General features: G+C 45.6%; 1 protein-coding gene and 1 long non-coding RNA gene across 16 annotated transcripts in view; one reads left to right on the forward strand and one right to left on the reverse strand.

The window, feature by feature from the left end:
• The window catches only part of SLC16A14 (solute carrier family 16 member 14), a 57,649-nt gene extending 52,008 nt beyond the window's left edge, over positions 1–5,641 (reverse strand). For all 13 annotated transcript variants that reach the window (XR_014830211.1, XR_014830210.1, XR_014830209.1 and 10 more), the window contains exon 1: positions 5,278–5,641. The gene's annotated coding sequence lies outside the window, so the exon portion shown is untranslated. The remainder of the gene's footprint in view (positions 1–5,277) is intronic.
• LOC106508137 (uncharacterized) lies at positions 3,969–23,431 on the forward strand. Of its 3 annotated transcripts, XR_014830223.1 has the most exons (8): positions 3,974–4,408; positions 13,339–13,433; positions 14,308–16,564; positions 17,007–17,222; positions 20,524–20,673; positions 22,179–22,326; positions 22,650–22,843; positions 23,220–23,431. It is a non-coding gene; the product is annotated as an uncharacterized LOC106508137 (long non-coding RNA). The 3 variants fall into 3 exon arrangements; XR_014830222.1 differs by lacking the exons at positions 17,007–17,222; positions 20,524–20,673 and having other exon boundaries at positions 3,969–4,408; XR_014830224.1 differs by lacking the exons at positions 13,339–13,433; positions 17,007–17,222; positions 20,524–20,673 and having other exon boundaries at positions 3,977–4,408.
• The last annotated feature ends 864 nt before the right edge of the window (positions 23,432–24,295 follow it).

Raw genomic sequence — 24,295 nt, forward strand, 5'->3', positions numbered from 1 at the left:
AAAAACCCCAATTCAATCAAAACAAGTGGAATTATTTTTAAAGAATCCATCAATAAACAGCCATTCAGTTCTCAGCCACCGCACTTCCTGCCCGTGGGGGGAGCTCTCTGCTGGGTCCTTCCCTCCACCCCTCCCTACCCAGGCTGCTGGGAGTGATAAAATGCTACCTCACCATGGAACTTCCCACCCTGTCAAGTTATCGTTTTGATCAAGTCCAAAGGCTCTGGCCCACCGCCAGGCTCTCCTCTCGAGCTTTCTGCTGCTCTGCTGGGTCCTGCCTCTCCTTCGTCACCTTCGTGCTCCACTCTCCAGCCAGGTGCAAGCACCTGCAGCTCCCTCAACTTGGCACAGTCACTCAAGCTTTTGTGCACGACCTTCTCTGCGTCCCTCTTTTGAGAACATAGGTCTAATCTCCTGGTCCTCTTCTGCTCATCCTGCAAGATTCAGCTAAAGGATGGTCCTGTGGCCTAGCAGTTAAGGATCCGGCTCAGGTTCAATCCCTGGCCAGGGAACTTCTGCATGCTGCCACCCCCCTAAAAAAGACTCAACTAAATTATAATAGTAAAACCTTGACATAGTGAGAAAAACAAGCAAAACAACCCTTGCAGGAGTTCCTGCCATAGCATAGTGGGTTAAGGATCTGACATTGTCTCCATGGCAGGGTGGGTTTGATACCCAGCCCAGTGCAGTAGGTTAAGGATCGGATTCGATCCCTGACCTGGGAACTTCCAAATGCCATGAGTGTGGCCAAAAAAGAAAAAAAAGAAAAAAAAAGAAAAACCTTGCAAACATCTCAAACATCCAACATTAAAGTACGTGTTAAACAAATCAATCCTGGTATAGCCATGCAATGCAAGTGCACCATCAAAAATAAAACCATATAGGCTCTTCGAAGACATACAAAGAAGGTCATACTAAGGTGTAGCTCGTCCTGGGGTGGGTCACAAACAGAACACGTGAAATAATCCCTTTTTGGTTGTTGTTAAAAATATGTTATCTGTAGGGAATTTTTTTTTTTTTTTTTTTGGTTTTTTTGGTTTTTAGGCCACACCTGCGGCACATGGAATCTCCCAGGCTAGAGGTTGAATCGGAGCTGTAGCTGCTGGCCTACACCACAGCCACAGCAACACAGGATCCTTAACCCACTGAGCAAAGCCAGGGATTGAACCTGTGTCCTCATGGATGCTAGTCAGATTCATTAACCGCTGAGCCACGAAGGGATCTCCAAGACACAAATTTTTTGATGGAGATTATTCTTTGGATGATAGTCTTCCCTGTAATTTCTCTCCCCTTTATCTTTTTGGCAAAAAAAATTCAAAACATAGATGAACTTTATTGTAAGAAAGTTATTATACACCTTTATAAACTTTAACTGAGTATCCTAGCAGTTAAGGACTCAGTGTCGTCACTGCTGTGCTGCAGGCTTCCATCCCTGGCCTGGGAACTTCCACGTGCTGTAAAAGCAAAGTACAAGTCCCTCTCTTTTTCTTTTAAACATCATCTGATCACCTGGATCAGCTTCTTGCCTCCAGTAGATTAGTGGTGACTCAGAGCCACTTCCCTTGGGAATCTAGTCTACACTGGGCTGTAGGCTTGTGCGTGTGTCTCCCCGCCTCCTCCCTCCCCCCAGGAGAGGACAGTTGGCCTGGAGATAGAAAGGGAGGCAGTAACCCTTGCTCTCCAAAGCTTGCAGCCCCAAAAGAGCTACCTGGTCAAAAGGTCTGAGAGGTGAAGCTAGAAGGGGTTCTGAAGTGTGTCTGATGTGTCTTCCCTCCATCCCTGGTCGTTGTATGCAGCATCTCAAGGAGCCAGAAAGAGGAGAACCAGGCAGCTTGATAAGGGGTGTAACGGGCCTAGATGAATAATAACAACTTGCTTTATAGTTTGTGCTTAATGAGATAACACAACCGGGCATTTCCCGAGAGCCCATTTACATCTGAGAAAGACTTAGAAATGATAATAATGTCAAAGTCATACTTTTTCAACCCATGAGTTGAAATAGTAAACTTTTTTTTTTTTTTTGTCTTTTTTAGGGCTGCACCTGTGCATGTGGAGGTTCTAAGGCTAGGGGTCCAATCAGAGCTGAAGCTGCCTGCCTACACCACAGCCATAGCAACGAGGCATCTGAGCTGTGTCTGTGACCTACACCACAGCTCATGACACTGTCGGATCCTTAACCCATGGAGCGAGGCCAGGGATCGAACCCACGTCCTCATGGATGCTAGTTGGGTTCGATAACCACTGAGCCACAACGGGAACTCCAGTAAGCATTTTTCTAAGCAATGCTAAACACTTTATGTTCTTACTGAATTATTTATTTTGTGGGCTGAGATGCAGTTGCCATTGAACTGCTCTTGACAGTGCTGCTTTATTTGCTCATAAATAAATGACGCTAAATAGCATTTAATGGAAAAGTTTTGTTCAAGAGGTGCAACGGTGCACGTAGAAAATAGTACCAAACGGAGAGTGGGGGTTGGGGGGGGGGAAGACAAAGTTCTGTCAGACCTTTAGGAGGTCCCTGAAGATCTTCCAGGCAATGGGATGGTCTGCATTTCACACCCACATCGGTTTGAAAGTAATTCCTCTTCCGCCTAATCACAGTTACCTGACTGCCCAGCCACGTTAACTAAAACAAACGAAGGGCATCAGAAATATAAATGTCTATCCCTCACCTCCAAGTCTGCTTTAGCATTTTAATCTTTTTTTTTTTTCCTGCACCTGCATTATGTGGATGTTCTGAGGCCAGGGATGGAACCTGTGCCACAGCAGCGACCCGAGCCATAGCAGGGATAATACTGACTCCTTAACCCACTGAGCCACCAGGGAACTCCTGCTTTAGCATTTTGGCATTTATGTAATAATAAGATACAAAATACTTACCTGAGTGTTAGGACCCTACTCTCACTTGCAGAGAGTGGGAGAATGGGGGTGGGGTGGGGCATGGGGGTTTCTGGGTGACCCCACCCCAGGCTCCAAGTCTTTCTCCCCTATATAGTCTTTGAGCTCCCTCGTCTTTTCTGCATCTTGACATACGTGTAAAATGACAACCCATGTGTGGGACAGTGGGGGAAATGGAGCAGTGAGGGCGGGATTTCTGCTAAGGGTGGATGTGTAAAATACAACCTATTCTAGGCTCATCTAGACCAGAAGCTCTGCAGGTGATATTAGAGTCTTGCATTGAAGGAGCTTGAGGAGCTAGAGGAAGGAAATGGGAAGATTATGGGCCCAACAGTCAACCTCTCACTCTTTCTCAAAGTGAGTTCATGAACCGTGCGAGAGAAACCATCAAGGGAGGAAATGAAGTAACACATGCAGGCTGTGACATAGAGGTCAGCTCCATATCTGCCTGGTAACAGGAAGAAATGAAAATAACTTAGAGCCTACTGAAGGGTTTCAGAGACTCAAGTTTCCACAACTCTGTTAGGGGCATACATTTTATGAGCATGTCATTGATTTTTTTTTTTTTTTTGTCTTTTTAGGGCCGCACCTGCAGCATAGAGAAGTTCGCAGGCTAGGGGCTGAATTGGAGCTGCAGCTGCCACAGCAACATGGGATCTGAGCCGCGTCTGCGACCTACACCACCGCTCATGGCAACGCCCGATCCTTAACCCACGGAGCGAGGCCAGGGATCGAACCTGCAACCTTATGGTGACTAATCGGTTTCGTTAACCACGGACCCACGATGGGAACTCAATGATTTTTAATTTGGTTATTGTGATTAGGTCACATGTGATGAGCTCATTATAAATGAGAAGTAAAGGGGGAAGGGACAGATGAAAATGAAAATTACAATCTTCCCCAAAGGTGGTCAGACTATGTTGGTAGCAGATTCTTCATTAGATGCAGGTGTACGGTGGCTCCGTGGGTATGTGCCCTCTAGACCTGGTGCACACTGGAAATCTTGGGCCTTTAGAGGGCGCACTTGAGGCCAAGAGGCTGAAGAGAGGAGCAGCAAAGGCTGGGCAGCTGAGCTAGTGCTGAGACCACACAGCAGGAGGAATGCGGAACCTAGCGGGGTTAACGCTGTATTAGGGGGAAGTAAACATATAAAAGCCTTCTATGGGTCAGGGGCTGTCCTTGGTGGCTTCTCCACATAATTCTGTCCATTTGATATTAATGTTCCATTTCACAGATTGAGTTAATCGAGGCACTTTGTAGAATGTGGCGATGAAGCTTAAGTCAAACTAGCAGGTGGCAGAGGCCAAATTTGAACTGGGGGCCTGAGGGATTCCAAACCCTGTTTTATCCACCCCCCCAACTAATAATTTAACCAATTAGCTCTCTCATACACACACAAAGAAGCCAGGCAAGACGAAAAGGAATCTTTCTAATGACCAGTAATAACCCTCACTCATCCTTGCTAATGAGCCTGGATCAACTTTTCCGCGGAAAGAAAACGGCTTAATTGGTAAGCAGAGTTGAGCTCCTAAAACCCCGCCAATGGCCTTGGGGGCATCGGGCCCCGAAATGGCCGCCCCTGGTCCCTTGCCCTATTTTAGTCTCTTCTTTCCTCTCCGGAGGAGCCTTGATCAGACCCACTAGGAAGGACCTGCACCTGCCAAGTCCTGGCCTTGTCCCCGCTCGACCCGGCCTCGGAGCCCCTCCTCCCAGCACCATCCCCGCCACGGGCCCCCCTCCCTGGCACTTCGTGATCCCTCTTCTCTGGCACCCAGAGACCCCCCGGCCCCCATCCCCGGCAGCCCGCGTCTCCGGCTGGCTCGGAAGACGCCAGCACCTCGGGGAAGCGGGCCCGATGGCAGTCCTGGCAGCCAGCGCGGGGAGGCAACCCGCATCCTCAAGTCTCCTATCCGCGCCGCCCCCGCCCGGGTTTCCCCCTCTCCGCTCCATCACTGCTAGATCGAGTCCCAAACTGGGGTCGCGAGACAAGTCGGTAGCGATGGTAGGCGCGGGGCCGAGCGCGCCCCTGGGGCCCGGGTTCCGAGGGGCGCTGAGCGCCCTGGCCGACGCGCGCGGGGCCCTGGCCGCCGTGGGAGCGAGGCGCGCGTCCCCACGCTCCGCCCCGGCCCGCGATTACCCCGCCCGCCCCGAGGTGGCCTCGCCCGCGGCTCGGGAGCCCCCCGGCGGGCGGCCTGGGCGCGACTCCCGCGCCTCGGTGCAGCCCTACCCTCGACCGCCGGAGCAGCCTTCCCCGACCCTGCCCCGGGCCCGCGCCGCCGCTTCCCGGGCGTGTGGGTGCATCGGCCACCCGCCATCCAAGATGCGCCCGGGGCCGCTCCATCCCCGGGCCCGCGGCGCCGCAGGCCTCGGGATACTCACCGCCCGCAGCCCGCGAGGCGGCGGCCTCACTCGGCTCCTGGCCCGGATGCCCGAACTTGCTGTTTTCCTCGGAGCCCCCTGAGCGGCTGGGCGGAGAGAATTGTAGAGATGTCGCCTATCATCCTGGAGATGCGGGTACCCGCAGCTCGGCGCTCCGCCGGGCTCGGTGCGCTGTGCGGGCTCCCGGCGCCTCTGCCGCTGGCTGCCGGGCCAGCTCCGTTTTGTGGAGCTTTGAGCTCGAGGCCTCAGTACGTGTGGCTTTAAAAACGGTGCGTTCGGAGGTGCCCGAACCTAACCTGAGCTTCCTTCCAATCCGTGCAATTTCAAATCTCCACGCTCGCTCATTCCTATACCGGCTAATTCTGGTTTGGCAGGAAAAAAAAAAAAAAAAAAAAAAAAAATTGCAGTCACCTCACGTGCACACTCTTGTGGCCGCTTGTAATTTCTAGCTTTGGCTGAGCTTCGCTAATGCTCTTGGCACATTCATAACTGTAGGAAAGGGCCTGAGAGGTGCAGGTGAGCGTAGAAGTATCTTGCATTTCTCTGAGACAGAGAAGTGATTAAAAAACAACAACAAAAACCCTCATGTAAGGCTAGGGCACAAAATATGGCAGCTTGTAGCTGGAAGACTTGGGCAGGCCCCGCGGTTTTCTTGGCCAAAAAGGACAAAAATTCCATATCTTTTGTCCCATCCCAGGTGGTACCTCTTCCTGCCCCTCCACTATCTGACTGTAGCCTGCTACCTGCATTGATGAGTGCCAGGTACAAATTTCATTTCTAAGTGTATCTACTCTGTTCCCAACGAGGCACCCACTACAGGCTTGGACCCCGTGGAACGTGTCCAGTATTTGTTAAGAGAATGTAAAATAGCCTATTTTACCTCACCTGAAGGGTTTTGGACATAGGCTGTGTTGCTGTTGTACCATAGTCTCACAAAGGTGTGATTGAAAACAACACAAAGTTATTATCTTAGAGTTCTGGAGGCCGGAAGTCGGAGATGGGTCTTCCTGGGCTAAAATCAGGGAAATGGCGGGGTTGTGTTCCTTCTGGCAGCTCTAGGGAAGAGCTCGTGCTTCTAGGGGGTGTTCGCATTCCTGGGCTCCAGGCCACTTCCTGTCCTCAAAGCCAGCAACTTGTGTCACTCTGGGCCTTTCTGTGTAGCCCCATCTCCCTCGTCTTTTCAATTCTGCCTACCTCTTTCCCTTTTAAGGGCCGGGGGGATTTCATTGGGCCTACTCGGGGTAATTGGATTCTTGGCTAATCCATCTAATCGCCTCGTTTTAAGGCCAGCTGATTAACAAAATTAATTAATGAATGCCACCTGCAGCCTTAGTTCCCTTTGCCGTGTGAGGTAACATCTTCTTAGGGTCCAGGGATTAGGATGTGGACACATCTTTGAGGGACCATTATTCTATCTACCATGAATTTCCTTCTTCCTTCTTTTATCCTTCCTTTCTTATTTTATTTTTTTGCAAAAAAATAAGATGCACATGCATTTCACATAGTCACTTCTTTTTTTTTTCATTTTTAAAAAAAATTTATTGAAGTCTAGTTGATTTGCAAGGTTGAGATCATGTCTTATAAATCTCAGAGAGATTCAGTTATGCATGTACACACATCCATTCTCTTTCACATTCTTTTCCCACATAGATTATCACAGAATATTTTTTTTTACAGAATAAAATACATATATTTAAACACAATGACATTCAGACAGATTATTATATCATGGATCTTAAGAAACAGATTAAGTGTCTCCCTCTGGAGAAGTGGAATGGAAAATATGCTGAGACAAATAGGAAATTTATTCTATGCTTTATCCCATTTTGTATGGCTTTCATCTTTACTATTTAGTATTATCTATTACATTTCAATTTTTCTTTAAAAATTAGCATTATATTAAAATTGTGTATATTATGCAACTAAAATATGTAAAGAAAAAGCCTTACATACCATTAAATATTTTATATAGCATAATAAAAAGAATAACTTAACTGGTAAGAATAACAAAAATAATACACCCTCTGAAAATAAGTAAAATATAAAATACATAAATTGGTTAAAAAACAGTGTAACTATATAAATATGTCCTCACAATTTGTTGCATCTTATTGATCAATAAAGGCATTACACCATTCTAGGTGATGTGATAAACAAGACATTATAGACCTTACATTGTACCATGGAGAGAAATGGTTATTAATAATACAATTGTAGAACTGTATTATTTAATTGTACAGTTGCATTATTTAATTGTAATTATCATAAATTCTTCGATGGAGAGGAAATCAGAATCAGTTCTAAGAAGACTTCAGCATTCCAAGAATGATGTCAAATGACCCCCTTCATGGTGGATTATGTACTTATTTACTATGAGATCTATTTCTTCTCCAGAGATACATAGTCACTTCTTATATCAAATCTTGATTTAAAAAAAAATCATTGAGAGGGAGTTCCCTTCGTGGTGCAGCTGTTAATGAACCTGACCAGGATCCATGAAAATGCAGGTTGGATCCCTGGCCTTGTTCAGTGGATTAAGGATCCAGCATTGCCGTGAGCTGTGGTGTAGGTCACAGACTTGGCTCAGATCCCACATTTCTGTGGCTGTGGCATAGGCCAGCAGCTGTAGCTCTGATTACACCTCTAGCCTGGGAACCTCCATATGCCACAGGTACGGTCCTAAAAAGAAAAAAAAAAAATCATTGAGAACATTATGAGAAATTGGGGTCAAGTGAGGACATTTTGATGTGGCCCCAGGCCTGTGTGGTCCACATATTTTACTTTTGTTGATCAGAACAGGAGCAAAAGGATGGTTAGTATTCCCTTGGGCCAACCTTCTCAGCTCATTTCAACCAGGCTTTTGGCAATAAATTAAGGTGGGGTTCCTGGCAAATACTTCAAGTACAGATAGTCTATCTTGTTTGAAAAGAGGTCTCTAAGATGTTTAAAGTCTTTTTTTTCCCCTCTGAAACCTTTTAGATTTATTGAGATGTAATTGATGTATTATGAACTGTGCATATATACACACGTGGCATATGGAAATTACCAGGCTGGGGGTGAATTGGAGCTACAGCTGCCGGCCTACACCACAGCCACAGCAACATGGGATCCCCGACCTACTGAGCAAGGCCACTGAGCAAGGCCAGGGATTGAGCCCAAATCCTCATGGATACTATTTGGATTCATTTCCACTGCACCCAACGGGAACTCCTAAAACTATATATATTTAAACGTACAGTTTGCTGAGTTTTAGCATAAGTTTGTGGAACTGGAATTCCCACTGTGGTACAACATGATGGGTGGTTTCTCTGAAGCACTGGGACACAGGTTTGATCCCTGGCCAAGAACAGCAGGTTAAGGATCTTGTGTTGCCAAAGCTTCGGCATGAGTTGAAACTGTGGCTCAGATCTGACCCCTGTCCTGGGAACTCCATATGCCTCGGGGATGTCCAAAAAAGAAAAAAGAGAGAGAAGGAAATTAAGTCTGTGGAAACATCACCTCAATTAAATAACTCCCAAAATTTCTGGTGCCCTTTGAAATCCAATTCTCACAGGCTCCCACAATCCCAGGCAATCTCTTGACTGTTCTCTGAAAAGATTCTCTCTGACCCATGGGTACTTGGCATCTAGAATGCCCAGTACTACGGAAGCTTTTTATCTTATTTTTTCCTCCCTCCAGTTTTATTGAGATATATTGACAAACACATTTGTATATGTTTTATTTTATTTTATTTTAGGGCCACACCCGTGGCATATGGAGGTTCCCAGGCTAGGGGTCCAATCGAAGCTACAGCTGCCGGCCTACACCACAGACACAGCAATGCCAGATCTGAGCCGCGTCTGCCACCTACACTACAGCTCACAGCAACACCGGATCCCTAACCCACTAAGCAAGGCCAGGGATCAAACCTGCAACCTCATGGTTCCTAGTCAGGTTCATTAACGCTGTGCCATGATGGGAACTCCCTAAAATCGTATGCATTTTAAATGTACAACGTGATTTGATACACATATGCATGATGAAATGACTGTCACATCACAAGCTAACGCATTTATCACTTCATGTAGTTGCCTTTTTTGGGTGATGAGAAGGGTTAAGATCTCTCTCAGCTGATTTCAAGTGTACATTGCAGTATTGTTATTGTTACCGTATTGTCAACTGTAGTCACCATGCTATGCATTAGATCCTCCAGAACGTAATTCATCTCATAATTGAAAGTTTGACCAACATCTTCCTGTTTTTTCCCACCTTCTAGACCTTGGCAACTACCATTCTACTCTCTGTTTCTGTGAATTCACTTTTTTTTTTTTCTGTTTTAAGAGTCTACATATGTTCCTGCATTATTTGTCTTTCTCTTTCTGGCTTATTTTCTTACCGTAATGTCCTCTGGGTTCATCCACAGTGTCACAAGGAGCAGATTGCTTTCTTTTATTGTTGCTGCGTAATATTCCATAGTATATATATCACATTTCTTCATGTATCCATCCATGGATATTTAGGTTGTTTTCCATATTTTGGCTATTGTAAATAAGGCTGCAATGCACACAGGAGTGCAGATATCTTTTCAAGATACTAATACTAGTCGTGGCTCAGTGGTAATGAACCCGACTAGTATCCACGAGGACACAGGTTCAATCCCTGGCCTCGCTCAGTGGGTTAAGGATCTGGCATTGCCATGAGCTGTGGTGTACGTCGCAGACACGGCTCGGATCTGGCATGGCTGTGGCTGTGGCATAGGCTGGCAGCTGTAGCTCTGATTGGACCCCTAGCCTGGGAACCTCCATATGTTGTGGGTGTGGCCCAAAAAGACAAAAATAAATAAATAAATAAATAAATAATAGGAAATGTCAAGAATAGGTACATGGGGACTGGAAGTAGATTAGTGATGCCCACGCTAGGGATGTTGGGGGGAAATGGAGAGTGACTTTTAATGGATGCAGGCCTTGTCTGGGGTGATGGAGTGTCCTGGAAGTGATTTTGGTGGTGGTCATCTAAGTCTATGAAAAACTAATGAATGGCAACCTCCCTGACCTCTGCCTGCCTCCACCAAGATAACTCATCTGCACCATGTGAGAGCCCGTGCTGAGAATGGATTATAATGAATCCACTTCTACGTCCAGGAAGTCAAGACACAGTGGACTGATTAACGCTGCACTTTAATTTAAGCACCTTTCACTTATTTAAATTTAAAAGCTTTTGCACAGCAAAGGATAGGATGGACAAAATGAAAAGACAACCTACTTTGTTGTCTTTTCATTTGGGGAGGGAATCTTTGCAAATGATATGACTGATAAAGCGTTGACATCCAAAATACATAAACAGCTCAGACAACTCAGAAGCAAAAAAACAACTCAAAAATGGGCAGAAGACATGAATAGACAGTTTACCCAAGCTGACATAGGGATGACCAACAGGCACATGAAAAGATGGTCAACATTGTTAATCATTAGAGAAATGCAATCAAACCCACCCTGCAGTATCACCTCACACCTGTCAGCACAGCTATCATCAAAAAGAACACCAATGACAGAGGCTGGCGAGGATGTGGGGGAAGGGGAATCCTTGTCTGCTGTAGGTGGGCATGTAAATTGGTGCAGCTACTGTGGAAAACAGTAGGGAGGGGCCTCAGAAAACTAAAACTAGAACTATCATAAGGTCTAGCAATTCCACTCCTGGCTATATCGCTGAAGAAAATGAAAACACTGATTCTAAAAGATACATATGCCCCAGTGTTCATAGCAGCTTTTATTTAGAAAAGCCAATATATGAAGTAACCCAAGTGTCTACCAACAGATGAACAGATCAAGAAGGTGTGGTATACATATATGCAATATAATACTACTCAGGCATAAAAAAGAAAGTGATTTGCCATTTGCAGCAGCATGAATGAACTTGGAGAGTATTGCACTTAAATGAAATAAATCAGACAAAAATACTGTATGTTGGAGTTCCTGTCGTGGCTCAGTGGTTAACGAATCCGACTAGGAACCATGAGGTTGCGGGTTCCATCCCTGCCCTTGCTCAGTGGATTAAGGATCCGGGGTTGCAGTGAGCTGTGGTGTAGGTCGCAGACGCGGCTCGGATCCCGAGTTGCTGTGGCTCTGGCGTAGGCCAGTGGCTACAGCTCCGATTCGACCCCTAGCCTGGGAACCTCCATGTGCTGAGAGAGAGGCCCGAGAAATGGAAAAAAGACCAAAAAAAAAAAAAAAAATACTGTATGTTATCGCTTATATGTGGAATCTAAAACATAAAACAAATGAATGAATATAACAAGACAGAAACAGACTCAAGAACAAATTAGTAGTTACCTGTGGGGAGAAGGAAAGGGGAGGGATACATAAAATAGGGGTAGGGGATTAAGAGGTACAAACTACTAGGTAGAAAATAAATAAACTGCAAAGAGATATTGTATAGCACAGAGAATACAGCCAATATTTTATGACTAAAAATAAAGATCTTCCTTAGCCTCATCTTAAGTAATAATATCCATGAAATCACGGTTGTGCTGTTCCAGTTACACATTTGTTTAATGCATAGCAATAGAAAACCTCATTATTTTTGAGTTCATGGGCCTGTGTTCTGCTTGGTGGTTCTTACAGCCTCCTCCTTTGTCTCCCAGTCCACACATCTCTGTCAGACAGACATGTCACAACAAAGTCCTGGTGTTTCCCTGCAGGTCAAGTTCATGCGTTGGCCTGAGAAGGCCATTTGCTTTTCCCACTGCGTGCTTTTTTAACAAGCAATATGCAAAAGAAATCCCAAGCACTTCAGGATTTTCTTCCTGGTCTAGGACTTCCCCAGACTTTATCCTACAAAACTTATTCTGCCCCACCCCGAGGGAGTTGCAAGCTTATGTTTACCTTGGCTTCCAATTCAAAGAACAATCGAGAGTGAAGAATGAGCAGCATGTTCCTGTTTTAACATTAGTCTTCCAAGGTTGTTACAGTTTTCTCTCTGATAAAGGTAACCAATATCCTCCTGAAGTGGCATATACTTTCATAAGTGTGGAAGCTCTAAAACGCCAGTTCTACCACTAACTTGGAAATCAAACATTTTCTCACACCTGTCTTTAAAAAAAGGAATGCTTGGTTCATCAGAGTTGTATTGTTGGATAATATAAATTATTTTCAATTTTTTTTTTTTTTTGTCTTTTTAGGGCAGCACACGTGGCATATGATTTCCAGGCTAGCTGTCAAATCGGAGCTGTAGCCACTGGCCCACACCACAGCCACAGCAACACCAGATCCAAGCCGCGTCTGCAACCTACACCACAGCTCATGGCCATGCTGGATCCTTAACCCACTGAGTGAGGCCAGGGACTGAACCTGTGTCCTCATGGATGCTAGTCGGATTCGTTTCCACTGAGCCACAATGGGAACTCCTGATTTCAAAGTTTTTAATGAAATCAATGATGCTAGGTAGCAAATGATTATGGCTTTCTCTTGCATCTATAGGTTTTTCTTTTATTTAACACCTATTTCCCTGAAAAGTTTCATGTAGATCAAATCTTATTTTTTTTAAATTTTTAATAGTTTTTAAAAATTTTTATTGAAATATACTAGCTTTACAATGTTGTGTTAGTTTCAGGTGTACAGTAAAGTGATTCAGTTTTATACATGAATACATATATGTATTCTTTTTTAACATTCTCTTCCATAATAGGTTATTACAAGATATTGAATGTAGTTTGGCTTTTATAAGTTTTCATTTTGTGTGTGTGTGTCTTTTTGTCTTTTAGGGCCACACTGGTGGCATATGGAGATTCCCAGGCTAGGGGTCTAATCGGAGCTGTAGCTGCCAGCTTACGCCACAGCCACAGCAACTCGGGATCTGAGCTGTGTCTGTGACCTACACCACAGCTCATGGCAACACCAGATCCTTAACCAACTGAGCAAGGCCAGGGATCGAACCCACAACCTCATGGTTCCTAGTCAGATTTGTTTCTGCTGCGCCACAAGGGGAACTCCCAAATTTTCATTTTTTAAATCAAGATTTCATATGCTCAAAAAAAATTTTATACACTCATCATAATTGATCAAATCTTATTTTAAATTCTTTCAGGGAATTTACTAATGGAAATGCCTGGTGAATCCTTCTGAGGCTGGAAGAATCCTCATATGTTGATATCTTCATATGTCAACTGATCTATTTAATGGGTATGGATTTTTTTTTTTAATGGCCATACCCATGGCATATGGAAGTTCCTGGGCCAGGGATTGAAACTGAGCTGCCGCATCCCAGCTGTGGCAATGGCTGGATCCTTTTTAATGATCTGCCCTGGGCTGGGGATAGAACCTGAACTCTGTAGTGACCTGAGCTGCGGCAGTCGATCCTTAATTCACTGTGTCACAGTGGGAACTCCTTAATAGATATGGATTTAAATTTATTTCCCATAAAACAGAGCACACTTGTAACATACTATTTTGAAAATATTTTGAGTGTCCAAAAATGGATCATTGGCATTAAACATGCATGCTTAACATTCAAAAGTCAACTGCACATCATAATCTTTGAGAAGGTACATCAATAAAGAGCACTAAGTCTGAAGTTCCCTGGGTTAAGGATCTGGCATAGTCACTGCTGTGGCTCAGGTTGCTGCTGTGTTGCAGGTTTGGCCCCTGGCCCGGGAACTTCTGCATATCCTGGCAATGGCCAAAAATTAAAAAAAAAAAAAAGGCATTTCCCATCATGGCTCAGTGGAAACGAATCTGACCTGTATCCATGAGGACACAGGTACAATCCCTGGCCTTGCTCAGTGGGTAAAGGATCCAGCATTGCCGTGAGCTGTGGTGTAGGTTGCAGACGTGGCTCGGATTTGATATTGCTGTGGCTGTGGTGTGGGCCAGTGGCTACAGCTCCGATTTGACACCTAGCCTGGGAACCTCCATAGGCCTCTGGTGCAGCCCTGAAAAGACAAAAATAAATAAATAAATAAATTTTAAAGTCCTGAATATGGATGAGAAAGATCTAGCTAGCATTTTTTCTTGTCAGTCACATCTACAATAAGCTCTTTTTTTTTTTTTTTTGCAGGAGCAAATGGTTCTGATGATACCAGTTGAAGATATGAGCTGTGGATGCCCTAAATTTAAGAGGAAAGGAGTTTGGGTGGAAGTACTTGAACCATTCTTTCCTTGTGGGACAAGTGTGTTATCTGGTAGAATTAATACAGGCTATTGAAGAACAATGTGTGGATGGGTTAGGGAGTATCAGTTGGCAGTTTCTTTTACTCTGCATAGGAGGAAGATGGTTCTCTTTTCTGATTCTCTTTCTATAATCATTTGTGGTGATTTTTTTTTTTTTTTTCTGCTGTATGCAGTGGCTTGATGTGGGATCTCAGTTCCCAGACCAGGAATTGAACCCAGGCTGCAGTGGTGAAAGCACCAAGTCCTAACCACTAGACCACCAGGGAATTCCCTTTGGTGAATTTTTTTACATGTCTACCTGTAACTTTTTTTTTCTTTTTTGGCCACCACACAGCACATGGGGTTCCTGGGCCAGGGATCAGATCCAAGCCGCAGCTGTGACTTACACAGCACCAGATCCTTTAACCCACCATGCCAGGCTGAGGATCGAACCTATGTCCTGGTGCTGCAGAGATGCCACCGATAATGTGGAGTCGCAGTGGGAACTCTTTCTACCCTGTACCCTTAAGCAGGACAGACAAACGTAGGAAACCCATGAGCCAGAGATTTATCAGAATGGGCTGCAGCTCTCCAGCTCTTTTGTAGCAAAGTTCTTGGACCTCTTTGCTCTGTTCTACCCTTGACCTTCGACTTCCTCCTGATCCTTGTTCCTGCTGACTTGCCCTTGTGTCTCAAGTCCCCAGTTTTCACCCCACCTTGAGGACAGATCGGCCTTCAAGTGCTCTTTCCCCAGCTGGGCCCTGGCTCCTCTGCAAGGAAGGGTCAGAGGACTTCAATGCACTGTGAAGGCCAAAGGCCAGCACTGGGAAACCCTTAGGACTGTGTAAGCAGTGATTATGAATAGCCAGGCGCTGTTCTCTCCCTGGTTGTGAAGCAGCCGAGCATGTGTGGTAGAAGCCAAGAATGTATAATGCTTAGGCGTCCTGGATGAGGTCAGACCTGAGCTGGAAGCCTGCTCCTCCGCTCTGCTCTGTGGAGTCTGTGCATTCGCCCTGGAGCCCGTAGGATGACAGAACTACATCGAAGGGACGGTGAAAGCGTTATATAAGATAATGGATGTAGGAATTCCCTGGTGGCCTAGTGGTTAAGGACCTGTCATTGTCACTGCTTTTAAGAACCAGTCACAGTCACCAAGCAGTGACTGTCCTGGGTCACGGCTGTGGTGTGACGCCTGGCCTGAGAATTTCTGTATGCCATGGGAGCAGCCAAAAAAACAAAACAAAACAAAAGATAATCCAGGTAAAACACGGTGTTATCACAGTGCTTGGCAAATTGTTAGGGGACTTGACAAAAAAAATTGTCTTTTTTTTTAGGGCTGCACCCGCAGCATATGGAGGTTCCCAGGCTAGGGGTCTAATCGGAGCTACAGCTGCCGACCTACACCAAAGCCACAGCAATGCCAGATCGGAGTCGCATCTTCAACCTACACCACAGCTCACAGCAACGCTGGATCCTTAACCCACTGAGTGAGGCCAGGGATCGAACCTGCAACCTCATGGTTCCTAGTCAGATTTGTTTCCACTGCACCACGGCAGGAACTCCTGGGACTTGATTCTAATGTAGTTATGATGGTGTCATTGAAACCCATGTCACCCTGGAGAAAAAAATGGCTTCCAGAAGAGGCCTTTGAAGAGGCAGCAAAAATGAATGGTGAAGAGTATACACCGTGGAGCTTCATTGCCTGGATTCAAATCTCAACTTTCACCACTTACGTGACCTTTTAATGAGGTTACTTAGCATCTTTGCATCTCAGTGTCATCGTCTGTAAAATGGGGACCAGAGGAAGAAGAAAAAAAGAAGAGGAGGAGAAGGAGGAGGAAGGGCTCTACCCCTTGGATTGTGGCGAAGTGTCGGTGACTTAGGGTCTATGAAGTCAACCCACATGTCCTAAAGTGCATCCTTTCTGTGAGACTCTTGACAAAAATACCTAACTCTCTAATTGTAAGGACACATCAGACGAACCCGAATTAAAGGACAGGCTAAACAATAACTGGGCTGTACTCTTCAAGCAGGTCAGCATCATGCAAGATAAATGAAGGTTCAGAAATGGTCCAGATCAAGGAGACGTGACAACTAAATGCAGCGTGTGATGCTTGGATGGCTTTAACCAACTGGGCCACATCTGACTCGGGGCTGGAAATCAGGTAATCGTATTACAAACTTTGTTAAATTTTTGATTTTGAAACATTTACTGTGATTATGTAAGAGAATGTCCTTGTTCTTTGGAAATGCTCCCCGAAGTATTTAGGAGCAAAGAAGAATTTAGAAAGTATGTAAAGTCCTTAGAACAATGCCTGGCACGGAGCAGGACATGAGTGTTTGCTGTTATTTTCTCACTGAAGTTTTTCAGTGCTGAATTCCATATAGTATCAAACCGTGCTCCTGTGACCTTCACTAACAATGTTGCAGGAAACTGGCTAATCTCACTGCTTTTTCTCTTCCTGTTTCCCAGCCTATGGTTGGGGAGCTTAAGCAGTCCTAGAAAATACAGAAAAGCTGCAAGGAGCTTCCTTTGCTCAGATAGATGATCTCTTAGTTCCTCTGGGTTCATCCCACCCTCTCTACCTCCCTCTATGCCCCTTTTAGGAGCCTCATTGTGCATTTGGATTGTGGAAGGTGAGCCCACCTGTGGTCCCTAGACCAGGTGGGGGTGGATCAGATGCATCGGTCCCAGCAGAGCAACCCTGCTTCTTGGCACTAAGAGAGCTGCTCAGCAGAGAGAAATGAATGTTTGCAAAGAAGACTGTCCCCCCAAGAGATGCTCTTTAAATGCCTGACTATGGTCCCCTTTCCCCTTGATAGGTGAGATAAGCAGGTGGAACATGGGGGAGAAGGTGTTAAAATAAAGATGTCCATCTTGCCACAATAAACCTGTATCCAGCCGTGAAAAAAGATGTCCATCTAAGCCATGTGCTGGTTCCCAATATTTATGTGAGTAGCTCCGTGGGGACCAAGGCAGCTAGACAAGGGAGCGGTCTTTCAAAACCCTTGCCATGAATGGATGGTTCAATCCTGAACCCAGCCCTCGAGGATTTTACCTTGTGGTGATAGATTGAATGATGGGGGGTTACTTAGCTGCTCCTACATGAAACACAGTGAAATGGGCTTCACTGTGGTTGAGGTCAGCATTGTATATGGGTGTGTCAATAGCCTGGGGTCCTGCCCGCTTGAACCACAGTGAGGTCTTTAGGATACATGGGGTAAAAAACAAAGAAAACCCCACCCACAATCAAACATGCTTCATGTGGTTTTACACCTCCATGGAGGCAGGACTGTCAATGGGGAGGCTTAAAAAAAAGTGGTTTGGCCCGGCTCAATTTGGATATACCTGGAGTTCCCACTGTGGCTCAGGCCGTGGATCTGGCGTTGCTGTGAGCTATGCTGTAGGTTGCAGACGAGGCTCAGATCCTCATTGCTGTGGCTGTGGCATAGGACAGAAACTGTAGCTCCGATTCAACCCCTAGTCTGGAAATTTCCATATGGTGCAGGGGTGGCCCAAAAAGGCAATAATAATAATCATGATAATTATAATTATTATTTGGATATACCTGAGAAGAGTGAGGGAGACATTGCTCCTAGAAGTTGTGTTGGCTGCAAAAACAGGAGGATGTGTTTACTTGGGTGGCAGGACCATCTGCCAGAATGATGGAAGGCAATATCTTCCAGAGACTGAGATGGGAACGCCAGTGATTTTCAACTGTGCACTGGCTGACACTGCCTCCTTCATGCATTGCAAAATATGATTAAGCTCCTACAAGGTGCTGGACACTCTTTCTAGGGGTTGACAAATCAGTAATAAATACGTGCATGTCCGATTCTTGTTAAGTCCTTTGAATAGCCAAGGAGAAAGTCTTGGTTAGGAATTGAAAGGTCTTTCATGCCTGTCTCTAATGTATTAAAAGTGAAAGCAGGGAGTTCCCATCGTGGCTCAGTGGCTAACGAATCTGACTAGGAACCATGAGGTTGCAGGTTCGATCCCCGGCCTTGCTCAGTGGTTTAAGGATCTGGAGTTGCCGTGAGCTGTGTAGGTTGCAGATGTGGCTCAGATCCCGTGTGGCTGTGGCTGTGGTGTAGGCCAGTGGCTATAGCTCCCATTCGACCCCTGGCCTGGGAACCTCCCTATGCTGCTGGTGCGGCCTTAAAAAGACAAAAAAAAAAAAAAAAAAGGTGAAAGCAGACTGTAGGCTTAGTAGTCGTCTGGTAGTACCCATGTAGCTGGAATTAATAACCTTGTTTATTTTCATTTACTTATTTATGACTTCCTTTATTCATTTGCTTATTTAACCATAGGTATTGAGAGCTTCCCTACCACGTGCCAGGTTTGTTTCAGGTGATGTGCCAGACTGCCCTGGCAAAGCTGACAGGAGCCTCTGTGCTCAAGGACCCTGTGTTCTAGGGAAGAATAAAATATGCAGTATTTCAGGTGGTGACACGTGTTATAAAGTAAAACAAAGGATTGGCATTCCCGTCGTGGCTCGGTGGTTAACGAACCTGACTAGCATCCATGAGGACGCAGGTTCCATCCCTGGCCTTGCTCAGTGGGTTAAGGATATGGCGGTGCAGTGAGCTGTGGTGTAGGTGGCAGACTTGGCTCGGATTCCACGTTGCTGTGGCTCTGGCGTAGGCTCGTGGCTACAGCTCCGATTAGGCCCCTAGCCTGGGAGCCCCCATATGCTTTGGGTGTGGCCCTAAAAAGACAAAATAATAATAATAATAGTAATAATAATAATAATAATAAAACAAAGGAGGCTGAGGGGAGTGAGGAGAGGGATGTTTTGTTCTTCTATCCATTTAGGTTGGTCTTGGCAAGGGGTCTTGTTTTCCATTTATACCAATGATAAGACACATCCTTTGGAAATAAAATTTAAGTTGAAAGCCAAATTCATTTAAAAAGAGTTATAAATAGAAAATTGTTCAGCAAGGTGGTAGGCAAATAATTGACATTTGGGACATGTTATGAGCAGTTCCTAGGGGGAGAGCGGACGTGACTGTGTGGGCTGAGCAACACGGGACAAGAACATGTGGAAAGTCGCTGACCAAGGATTGACTATCCTGCCTGCTTACATCAATCCCTGCCCTTACAGGGTGGTTGCAATGCTCCCCAGATATGAGACATGGAGAGGAGACGGGTACTCCTTTGCCACATCCCGCCCTGCCACGTCGTTCCCACCACCAGCCCTTTATAAGCAGAATGCCTCCTCAAATCGCAGCTGATGCCACCCTGAGCTCAGCCCATGTGCTTTGGATGCCCTGATCAATCTCTCTTACTTTCTTGACTTGGCCTTGTGTGTTCCTCTCTCAGCAAACCTAACAGTTACTTTAAGGCAGTGGTTTCAAGCATTGGCTGAGCGTTAGAATCACCTGGGAGTTTTAAAAAATTCCCGATGGTCAAAACGCTCTCCAGGCTAAATGTATCAGACAAGTGGCCGAGCATTGCACAGTGGGTCATTTTCTGGAGAAATGGAAGTAGAAGTGGATGCAGACTCAGATAGCAGGCAGGATGGAGGTGGGGGTCCAGACAGAGAGCTGGAAGAGGGGGGTGAAGCCAGCCCACTGAATGGTGAGACACCCCCCAACACACCACCAGCAGCACCCTTCACCTCCCATGCTCCCCAGACACCAGTCTGAATTGTGTACCCCACACAGAGGCTGGAAAAAACTTCTTTGGATAAATTGCATGGGATCAAGGAGTATAATTTCAAATAATGATGTTTGGGGTACCCGCTGAAGAAATTGGCTTCCTACTCAAACATAACCAGTAAAACACACCCTTTGGCATACCCTTCCCTGCCCAGGATCACAGTTTCTAAGTTTCTCTCTCTTTTTTTTTTTTGCTTTTTAGGGCTGCACCCACAGCATATGGAGCTTCCCAGGCTAGGGGTCGAATTGGACTTGTAGCTGCTGGCCTATGCCACAGACCTAGCAGTGCAGGATCTGAGCTGTGTTTGCAACCTTCACCACTGCTCACAGCAACACAGGAAGCTTAACCACTGAGCAAGGCCAAGAATGGAACCTGTGTCCTCATGGATGCTAGTCAGATTCGCTAACCTCTGAGCCAGGACGGGAACTCCCCTAACAGTTTCTAATCAGCTTTCTGCCCAAGGGCTGCAAGAAGGAAGTCCCAGATCTACACACGCTAAGTTAATTGAGTTTTAAGAAGCTGGTCATACCAGTGTTCACTGCAGCACTATTTATAACAGCCAAGACGTGGCAGCAACCTAAACATCTACGGACAGATGAATGGATAACAAAGGTGTGGTATATTTATACAATGGAATATTACTCAACTATAAAAAAGAATGAAATAACGCTCTTTGCAGCAACATGGATGGACCTAGAGATTATCATACTAAATTAGCCAGAGAAGGACAAAAATCATATATCACTTATACGTAGAATCTAAAAAAATGATGCAAATGAACTTATGCACAAAACGGAAATAGACCTACAGACATAGAAAACAAACTTATGATTACCAATGTGGGGAAGGGATAAATTAGAAGTTTGGGATTAGATCCTGCTGAGTAGCATTGAGAACTTTGTCTAGATACTCATGTTGCAGCAGAACAAAGGGTGGGAAAAAAAATGTAATTGTAATGTATACATGTAAGGATAACTTGATCCCCTTGCTGTACAGTGGGGGAAAAAAAAAAAAGAAATCAAGGAGCATCCTACACTTTGCATAGTACCACACCCATCAGACCAGATAAATGCATTTTCATCTATCATTTAGTAAGTCAAAATAAAATTGATATAACAAAAATAAAAAAAAAAGTTTGGGATTAATATAACTACTCCACAACATATAAAATAGATAATCAACGAGGTCCTACGGGATAGCACAGGGAACTATACTCAGTATTTTGTAACAACTTATAAGGGAAAAGAATCTGGAAAAAAAAAAATGTACGTATAACCAAATCACCTGAAACTACCCAGCACAGTAAATCAACTAAACTTCAATAAAAATAATTAACTAATTTTTTAAAAACGTTGGCCACAACAGTCGTTTGGAGCGATGGTCCTGTCGTGAATCAAGCAGGCAGTCATGTTACCTCTAGGCTGGTGCTGTGTTACTGGTGGTTGGTGCCACTCAACTGGTCCGCCATTGCCGTGTGCTGGCTCTCAGGGCAATCACAGTAACTACAGTGTGCCTGGCACTAGGCTCAGATCTTTATCTGTTTTGCTCAATGCTTGCAACACCTCTGCGAGGAAGAGGCTGTTAGTTCCTCATTTACAGGTGAGTAAGCAGAGGCACACGCAGGTGAAGAAACTTGCGAGCTGGGATTTGGATCAAGGCAGTTTGGCACCAAAGTTCCTACCTGTCACCAGCATCACGCTGCCTCCAGTTGGGCATGAATTTCTAGACTCTCTCTCTCTTTCTAAATATGTGTATCTGTTTTTTCCCTCTCTCTCTCTTTTTCTCTCCTTCTTTCTTTCTTTCTCTTTCTTTTGTCCTTCCTTCCTCTCTCTCTCCCTCTCTCTTTCTCGACCTCTCTTTTTCTCTCTCCCTTCCTTCCTTTCTTTATTTCCTTCCTTCCTTCCTTCCTTCCTTCCTTCCTTCCTTCCTTCCTTCCTTTCTTTCTTTCTTTCTTTCTTTCTTTCTTTCTTTCTTTCTTTCTTTCTCTCTCTCTTTCCCTCTCTCTTTCTCTCTCTCATTTTCTCTCTTCCTTCCTTCCTTTCTTTATTTTCTTCTTCCTTTCCTTTTTTCTTCCTTCCTTCCTTCCTTCCTTTCCAAACACCCCCTGTTTTCTATAGGCTACACTTGCCTTAAAGAAATAGATGTCCTGGGAGCTCCCGTGGTGGCTCAGCAGTTAACAAACCCGACGAGCATCTATGAGGACACAGATTCGATGCCTGGCCTCGCTCCATGGGTTAAGGATCTGGCATTGTCGTGAGCTGTGGTGTAAGTTACAGATGTTGCTCAGATCCTGCGTTGCTGTGGCTGTGGCGTAAGCCAGAAGCTACAGCTCTGATTTGATCCCTGGCCTGGGAACCTCCATGTGCCATGGGTGTGGCCCTAAAAAGCAAAAAAAAAAACAAAACAAAACAAAACAAAAAAAACCCTAAACCCAAAAAACAGACATCCCAATCTCCCTGACCAGCTGTTTAAAGACCTCCTTGGCCCCACCCGCCTCACTTTTCTGGTGTCATCTCCTGCTACATCTCTGTGTCGTGAGTGTTCCAGGCAAAGTGGATTTTCTTTAATTCATGCCTTTGTGTCTCCAGGTGCTTTTTCCTTCCTTGGCTTGGAATCGTTGCAGGAGAGGGGACCCCTTCCATGGTCTGAGAATGCGCTCTTTAACACTTGGAAATGAACCGTCCGAGGAGACACATGCGCTGACAAAGCAAGAGACTTTCTTGGGAAGGGGCACCGGGCCAGAGAGCAGCAGGCGAGGGAACCCAGGAGAATAGCTCTGCAGGTGGCTCACAGTCTCTGGTTTTGCAGGAATGGCATTAGTTTCCAGGTTGTCTCTGGCCTGTGGTCTTCTCTCAGCCCATATTTGGTCTTGCTCAGGGTTCTTCTTGGTGGCACACAAACCTCTCAGTCAAGATGGATTCCAGAGTCAAGGGTTTGGGGAAGTTGGTCGTCTCCCCCCCATTGGCCCCTCCCATATCCTCCCAGTTAGTCTTCTGGGCACCATCATGTTCCTTATCAGGGCCTCCTGCTGCGAGAAAACACGTGCAAGTGGCTCTTATCTATTATCGTGCCAGGGCAGGATGGGTGGTTTCAGTCAATGGTCCACTAACAGCATCCCTTTTAATCATTTATGTTGTGTTTTTCTGACTCCACTCTAGCTCCTTCAGGTCAAAGTCACCAGGACCTGCTCAGTATGCCCATGGGATCTGTGTACCTCTGGTGCTCTGGAGAGCGTCTCTGCTGTTTCCACCTGCCCAGCATAGTCCCTCCCTTCTTCTGCCACCATTCTTGCTCTCTCACTGCAGAAACTGATTTAGGAATGACCTTGAGACTTGTCAACTAAAAAAATAAAATACAACCTGAAAGTTGAGAGTTTAGTTTTATTGGGGGTGAGATTTAAGTTTTTTTTTTTTTTTTTTTTTTTTTGTCTTTTTGTTGTTGTTGTTGTTGTTATTGTTGTTGCTATTTCTTGGGCCGCTCCCTCGGCATTATTGTTGTTGTTGTTGCTATTTCTTGGGCCGCTCCCGCGGCATATGGAGGTTCCCAGGCTAGGGGTTGAATTGGAGCTGTAGCCACCGGCCTACGCCAGAGCCACAGCAACGCGGGATCCGAGCCGCGTCTGCGACCTACACCACAGCTCACGGCAACGCCGGATCGTTAACCCACTGAGCAAGGGCAGGGACCGAACCCGCAACCTCATGGTTCCTAGTCGGATTCGTTAACCACTGCGCCACGACGGGAACGCTGAGATTTAAGTTTTATTTGGGGTGAAATTAGGACTTAAGCCTGGGAGACAGCATCTCAGGAAGCCTTGAGAAACGCTCTGAGAGGCAAGGGAGGACGCCAGGTTATATGAGTTTTTGCAACAAAGGGAGGGTGGTAGGAACAAAAGATTTACAGAAAACCAGATTTACAGAAGAAGATTTCTAGAAAACCAGTTTCTATGGGAAGATGCGAGGGTCTTGGCTTCTTGGAACCACTTCTTAGATGTGCCCTGCAGCTGTGGACCAGTCTTCTTTGTGTCTTTCCTAGGTTCCCTCAGGGCTCGCTGGCCCTGGGAGTGGCTGTTCTCACTGGTGACCATGACGTCTTTTGTTTTGTCTACCAACTACAGCGCAGGAGGCAGTATTTCAGGTAGCCCTGAAATATGCCCGCAAGAGGCAAGGGGGGAACCATCCGGATCTAAGTCCTAAAGGGGAAGGGGGAGGGGCCTGCAGCCAAGCTCACATTTGCA

The sequence above is a fragment of the Sus scrofa genome, chromosome 15 (genome assembly GCF_054392235.1).
Source record: "Sus scrofa isolate SSC_HxYL_T2T_F1_AM1 chromosome 15, Sscrofa_HxYL_maternal_Yorkshire_Landrace_v2.0, whole genome shotgun sequence".
Classification (NCBI taxonomy): Eukaryota; Metazoa; Chordata; class Mammalia; order Artiodactyla; family Suidae; genus Sus; species Sus scrofa.